We start from the raw sequence: 7,870 nt of genomic DNA on the forward strand, positions 1-7,870 counted from the left end.
CCAAACATAAGCAGAGCTTATGTCTCAGTCAGAAAAAAAGAAAAAAAAAAGGAAGGAAGGAAGAAGAGTGCTTGCTACACTTGAGGACCTGAGTTCAATTCCCTGAACCACTTTTAAAAAAGCCCAAGTTGGGTGGTGGTGGTGGCGCACGCCTTTAATCCCAGCACTCGGGAGGCAGAGGCAGGCGGATCTCTGGGAGTTCGAGGCCAGCCTGGCCTACAAGAGCTAGTTCCGGGACAGGCACCAAAGCTACAGAGAAACCCTGTCTCGAAAAACCAAAAAAAAAAAAAAATAGTCCAGTACTGTGGCATCTGCCTGTCACTGCACAGAGGAGACAGGCAGATTCTTGAGGTCCACTGGCCAGCCAGACTTACCTGCTTGGTAAGTGAAAGAGCCTGTCTCAGAAAACAGCAAGAACAGCTCCCGAGGAAGGACAGTCGAGGTTGTCTTCCAACCTGCCTACATCCGTACACTCACACACCATTTTATCATTGCTGTCTGGATTTGTCAAGCATGATTTGCAGCACAGTGTGTTTCTTTATACATTACTCTGCCTTTTTCCCCTTAAACAGTATCTCACGTACCTCAAGATGATCTCAAACATCCTGTGCAACCAAGCATGAGCTTGAATTTCTGATCCTTCTGCACCCAATCCCCAGTGCTAGGATTACAGATACATGCTACCAATCCCTGTTTATGCCAGGCTGGGGATCAAACCCAGGACCTCAGGCATACTGGGCAAGCATCCTACCAACTCAACTACATCCCCAGAACAAGAAAGCCAATCTGCCCATCACATAATAGTTTTTCAGTGATGAGGCCATTTTTATAAACTAACAGAACAATTGTTGGACACACAGCAAAGAGGCCTTAACTAGAAATGTGACTCTATTCAGTGGGCATGTTAACTACAGTTAAACACAGGCCCCACACCGAGCAGTATACAGGCAACATAAAACACATGTGTCTCATATGGCTTTGTTTGGACATTTTGTCTTCCTGATCGTTTGCCTGTATATTACGATTTCTGATTTTGTGTTTTTATGGTGTGTGTGTGTTTCTTATATTTTTTTTTCTTTTTTTCTTTCTTAAAATCCTGGTTTGTTTGTTGTTTGTCTGGTTGTTTTCTAGAGGGAGAAAAAAAATGACCTGGAATTGGGTAGGTGGGGAGGGTGGAAGAATGGGGAGAAATTGGGGGAGATGAAATTGTCATCAAAACATATTATATGAAAAAAAATTTCAGTTAAAAAATGTGACTCCCACTTACCACCTAGCAGGCAGAAAAGCTGGTCCTGGGGTCACAAGCCCAGGAAAGCTGGTCCTGCTCCTCACTGGCTGCAACACTAGAGACAGGGGACCTTGCACCTCGCCTGGGCACTACAATAGAGCTGATTCTATCGGGGTGGGCACAGGTGATCTGGCCCCACGAACATGCATGGGAAATCTGGCCCCACCGCTCATCTGCAATACGGTGGAGTGGGCAAGAGAGAGATGCCCTGCATCCCTGCCCCTCACTGCCCGTGGCTGTGGGAGAGCTGGCTCTGAGGTCCTGAGAGTGGGAGAGCTGGTCCTTCCCCTCGGCAGCTGCAGCACTCTGGGGTGGAGAGCAGGCCCTAGGCTCTGCTTGGGCAAGGCAGTAGAGCTTACCCAGTTGGGAAGGGCACAGTTGACCTGGCCCTGAGGGCGTGAGAGCAGGAGAGCTAGTCTAAGCCCCCATTCCCTCTGCATGAGCGGAGGCGGTGTGAGTGAGAGCAAGATGCCCTTGCCCCACGCTCCCCCACCCTCCCCGTGCCATCTATGGTAGACAGTAGGCGGGGGAGCTGGCCCTGCAGTTACCAACTGCAACACTCAGGAGAATGGGCCCCGTACCTCACCTGGGCAAAACAGGAGAGCTGGCCCTGGTGCTGTGAGTGCAGATGAGCTGGTCCCGAGGCGTGAAGCAGGAAAACTGGCCCCTACGTCACCCAGCTGCAGAGGGTGAACTAGCGAGGGCAGTGCTGAAGAGCTCACCCTGGTGGTGACGATAAGGAAAAGGTGCCGGGCTAACCAGCCCAGCTACACCAGAACCAGGGCTGTGAGTTAGCCCACCCCAACATCCACCTCATCCATGAACTGCTGGAGCATGCAAGGGGCCAGATCTGCAGATCCAATGCTTCAGGATCTCCAGTGACACAAAACAGCAATGGGATATCCAAGAGCAGTCCCAGTGCGGGCCCAGTGTTAAGGGGGTAGCAGAGCCAGGGGTATCGAACCAGAGCAAGTGAAGACTTATGAACTACGGGGTAAACGGTATGACTCACCACTGTGTCAGACTGCGGCTTTCACACCAAGACTTCATTTTTTTTTTATTTTGTTTGTTTGGTTGGTTTTGGTTTCGGTTTGGGGTTTTTGGTTTTCTTTTAAATTTTATTTTATTTTGAGGGGAGGTGAAAAAGGCAAGAGGGCAGAGGTGAAAGGTCAGGGAGATGAATGGGATTAGGACACGTGATGTGAAATCCACAAAGAACTAAAATTTTTTTTTAAAAAGTGACTCTGCCACAAAATGTCTGTCACCTGAAATCACAATTTATTTTATCTATCCATCGAATAAGGAGAGTGACCGAGACTAGTGATTTTCAAACTTTACAAAGTCAAAATATCATGTTCATTATTGTTATTTGTGGGTTTCTTGTTTCAAAAGATCCCATATCCCTACACAATATATTTGCTAGAGGGCCAACAAGATGACACATCATGCTAAAGCACTTTCTCCCAAGCCTGATGACGGGAATTTAGTCTCTAGAGTCCATACGGTGGAAGGGGAAGAGTACCCCCAAAGTTGTCTTCCGACCCTTCACACTCTAACAAAGGCCTGAATACACCACACACGCACTAATCCATTTTTAATATATATATTTGCTAGATAATAAAAAAATCAGTTAGTGTCAGGATTTTGATTCTCTTGTGCTTACTGAGCTGAGGACAGCAGTTTTTTGCTGGTCTTGGCTGGAGGTGTCGCTCTGTTCCTTGCGTGTTGTCCTTGTTTTATAAGAAAGCTCACAACAGGAAGGTGACTTCTATCACAAGAAGGAAAGGCTGAGAAAGGAGGAAAAGTTCAAACTTGAGGTAGTTTTAAATTGAACCTCTTGACAATTCCATCACCCTTGCATATTCTATTCTTAGACCTGAGGGAATCTATTCAACACTAAGTGCATTAAAAAGAATAGAGCAATCTCAAACTAGCTACTTAGCAGCACACCTGAAAACTCTAGAACATACCCCAAAAGGAGCAGATGAACTAATCAATATGAAATAATCAAAGTCAGAACTGAAATCAATACAACAAACAAAATAGCAAGCAAAAGATACAGAGAATCAATGGAACCAAGCTCTGGCTCTTTGAGAAAAATCAATAAAATTGACAAAGTCTTATCCAAATTAAATAAAAGGCAGAAAGTAAATGTTCAAATTAAAAAAATTGAAATGAAAGGAGGGACATAACAGCTGTCATGAGAAAATCTAGAGAATCATAAGGACGTACTTTAATTTTCCTAACTAAACTGGAAAATCTAAAAGAAATGGATAATTTTCTTTATAGGTACCATGTATCAATCTTAAATCATGATCAGATTAATGATTTAAACAGATTTATAAGCTCTAATGAGGGGCTGGAGAGATGGCTCAGTGGTTAAGAGCACTGTCTGCTCTTCCAGAGGTCCTGAGTTCAATTCCCAGCAACCACATGGTGGCTCCAAACCATCTGTAATGAGATCTGGCGCCCTCCTCTGGCGTATGGGTATACATGGAGGCAGAAAGTTGTATACATAATAAATAAATAAATAAATAAATAAATAAATAAATAAATAAATAAACAAACACCCTAATGAAACAGAAGCATTAATTAAAAGTCTCCAATCCAAAAACCAATCCAGGGTCAGATGGTTTGAGTGCAGAATTCTAACAGACTTTCAAAGAAGAATTAAATGCCAATACCCCTCAAATTATTCCACAAAACAGAAACAGAAGAAACACTGACCAATTTGTTTTATGAGGCCACAGTTATCCATAAAAATATAATAAAGAGAATTACAGACCAATTCTCCTTATGAGCACAGATGCAAAATTTCTCAGTAAAATACTTACAAACTGAACCCAAGAACACATCAAAAAAATCATCCCCCATAATTAATTAGGCCTCATTCCAGAGATGCAGGGATGATTCAATATACAAAAATCAATAAATGCAATCGACCATATAAACAGACTGAAAGGCAAAACCCACATTGGATTCAGAAAAGGCCTTTGGCAAAATCCAACATCCCTTCTTGATAAAAGTCTTGGAGAGATCAGGGATACAATGGACCTAAGTAAACATAATAAAAAGCAGTATCCAACATCAAATTAAATGGAGAGAAACTCAAGGCAATTCCATTAATGTCAGGAACAAGACAAGGCTGTTCACTCACTCCATATCTCTTCAATATGATACTTGAAATCCTAGCTAGAGCAGTAAGACATCTGATCAAGGGGATAGAAATTGCAAAGGAAGAAATCAAAAGTATCTTTATTTGCAGATGATATGATAGCATACATAAGTGACCCTAAAAATTGTACAGAAAAACACTCCTACAACTGATAAACACTTTCAGCAAAGTAGCTGGATACAAAATTAACTCACAAAAATCAGTAGCCTTTCTGATGCAAATGACAAATGGACTGAGGAAGCAATCAAGGAAACAACACCTTGCACAACAGTCTCGAAAAATATAAACTATCTTGGAGTAACTCTAACCAAGCAAATGCAAGATCTGTATGACAAAACTTTAAGACAGTGGTTCTCAGGCTTCCTAATGCTGAGACTCTTTAATACAGTTCCTCATGTTGTGGTGACCCCTAACCATAAAATTGTTTTAATTGGTACTACAACTGTAATTTTGCTACTGTTATGGATAATAATATAACTATCTGTGTTTTCCAGAATGGCCCCTGTAAAAGGGTTGTTTGACCCCCCAAAGGGTCACGACCCACACTATAAAACATTGAAGAAGATATCAGAAGATGGAAAGATCTTCCATGCTCATGGATCAGTAGAGTTAATACAGAAAAAATGTCCATCCTACCAGAAGCAACCTACAGATTCAACACAATCCCTATCAAAATTCCAACTTCACAGATCTTGAAAGGATAATTTTTAGCTTCATTAAGGAACACACACACACACACACACACACACACACACACACGAATCACAAAACCAATCATGAATGAAAGAACTGCTGGAGGAATCACCACCCTCAAGCTCAAAGGCAGAGACTAGGGCTGTGCACAGGGTTTGCATAGGTCTGCATGCAACCATCTGGGCGATGGTTGGAAAGAAAGAAGCAAAGCAGATTATATAATAGTAGACATGTGGACTGAGTATTGATCCCTGATTTTTTCTCAGTCTTGCAATACATGTCGTGTAGTTTTCCAGATAAGAAAAAAAAGCCTAAGGAAGAGATTTCCAATTCTTGTGTCCTTCCAGTTTTCTATTTCAAAACCACTTTCAAATGAAAGTTTAATTTTCTCCAAAGGAGTGTCACTGGGGAAATAAGCTACTCTTGAGGGTTGGTTGCATGGACAGCAGGAGGTCTCTCTCTCTCTCTCTCTTTCTCTCTCTCTCTCTCTCCCTCCCTCTCTCCCTCCCTCTCTCCCTCTCTTTCATTCTCTCTCTCTTTGTCTCTCTCCCTCTCTTAATTTTATCTTATTTTTTATTTTTATTATATTTTTTTCTTCTTTTTTACCCAACAGGCCCTTTGCAAATAGACCGTGGCTTCCAGTTTAGTGTATTTCTGTGATTTCTGAGTGTGCAAAAGAGGTTTTGAGGTTTCAAAAGCACAGAGCCAGGCCCAGTCTCTGTCTCTCTGCCTGCTACCTATGGATCACAACATAAAGCTCTCAGCTACTGCACCAGTGCCCTGCCTGTCTGCTTGCTGCCATGATGATGGACTAACACTCTGAAACTGTAAGCAAGCCCCCAGTTAAATGCTTTCTTTTGTAGGAGTTAACTTGGTCATGGTGTCTCTTCACAGTAATAGAACAACAACTGAGACACCTACACATGACGTCCTGCACATATGAAAACACCCATTTATACACACACACACACACACAAAGCACATTTTTATACACATGCAAAAATAAAAAGGAGGTTGCATTCTTCATATATATCATAACTACACATTGGCATTTGCAGGCTGTAAAGAACCCTGTGGTAAGCAGGTTTGACTTAGATCATTATAGCACTTTTCACAATTGTCTGGTCATACAACATTTATTCTGCCCAAACAGACTAATGTCCAGAAGATTAATGTGCTACAGACAGCATGTACCTAGTAGCATATTGCAGTAGGATTTGGAACCAAAAGTTGTAGTGACTGAACCAAAGATACTTTTTATTTATTTATTTATTTATTTATTTATTTATTTATTTATTTATCTATCTTGAAATAGGGTCTCAAGCAGCCCAGACTGACCTTGTATGTCCTATGTAGCTAAGGATGACCTTTAACTCTTGATTCTGTTGCCTCTGCCTTGCTAATGCTAAAATTATAGGCATATTAGGCATATACCACTATGGCTAGCATCTTTTTTTTGTTCTCATCTTTCAAAAAAAGAATACAAATTTTCAGTTCTATAAGATGTGAATCCTAGTCATGATTTTACTTTTGTGCCCTGTGGAACTCTTTCAAAGAACTGGAGTTTTGCCATACATAATGTGGGATTCCTCTCTGTATGCTGTGAATACCATTGGTTAATAAAGAAACTGTCTTGGGCCTGTGCAGAGAATACAGGTGCGGGGGAACTAAACTGAATGCTGGGAGAAAGAAGGGCAGAGTGAGAGAGACACCATATAGCCCTGCCAGAACTTTAGCCAGTAAGCCACAGCCACGTGGCAATACACAGATTAATAGAAATGGGTTAATATGTAAGAATTAGCCAATAAGAAGCTATAGCTAATGGGCCAAGCAGTGATTTAATTAATACAGTTTCTATGTTATTATTTTGGGGTTAAGCGGCCGGGAACCAACAAGCGGCTCTCTCCTCCTACAAATACATCTCTCATAGATTTCTAGACCAGGAAGCTAAGGCCTGAGGAGATTTCCAATTCTTGTCTCCTTACAGTTCTCTGCTGAAGAAACGTGCTTCCTACTCAAACACCAACTCCACATCATACCCACCAGTACACGCACACATCCATTCCCTCTACCAACCCTATTCTAGGGCAGCATTATAAAACAAAAGAGCAGCCTTAAGTGGACTCATTGGGCAGTATTTGCATATACCTGTGTCAATGGTTCTCGGCCTTCCTAATGCTGTGATGCTTTAATACAGTTCCTTATGCTGTGGTGACCCCAATCATGAAATTATTTTTGTTGCTACTTCATAACTGTAATTTTGTCATTGTTATGAACCATAATGTAAATCTGTGTTTTCCAATGGTCTCAGACAAGCCATGTGAAAGATATGTTAAGCTCCCAAAGGGTGACAACACACAGGTTGAGAAGCATTGACCTTTGTGTATGTATGTAACAGTATTTAAAGGATAGTTCATGAATTTGAGAGGGTATGGGAGGAGTTGGAGTGGAGAGAGAGACATATGAAAATGATGTAAGCACAGTACTCATGTATGAAATACTTTTTAAAAGAGGAAGTCAATATTTATACAATGGAAATAAAAGAGGTCAGAGCAGAATGCTCCAGGCCTAATGCTTGTCTTGCTGCTAGTTTTTGTCTTTCCCATGTTCAGCGTTGAGGACTGCCATCAACCAAAGACCTGTATCTGGAGAAAAATCCAAGGTGAACATAAGATGACAGGGAAAGGACAGCTATGCTCACTGCTTGCTGTGTT

This window comes from Microtus pennsylvanicus, chromosome 5 (assembly GCF_037038515.1).
Source record: "Microtus pennsylvanicus isolate mMicPen1 chromosome 5, mMicPen1.hap1, whole genome shotgun sequence".
Classification (NCBI taxonomy): Eukaryota; Metazoa; Chordata; class Mammalia; order Rodentia; family Cricetidae; genus Microtus; species Microtus pennsylvanicus.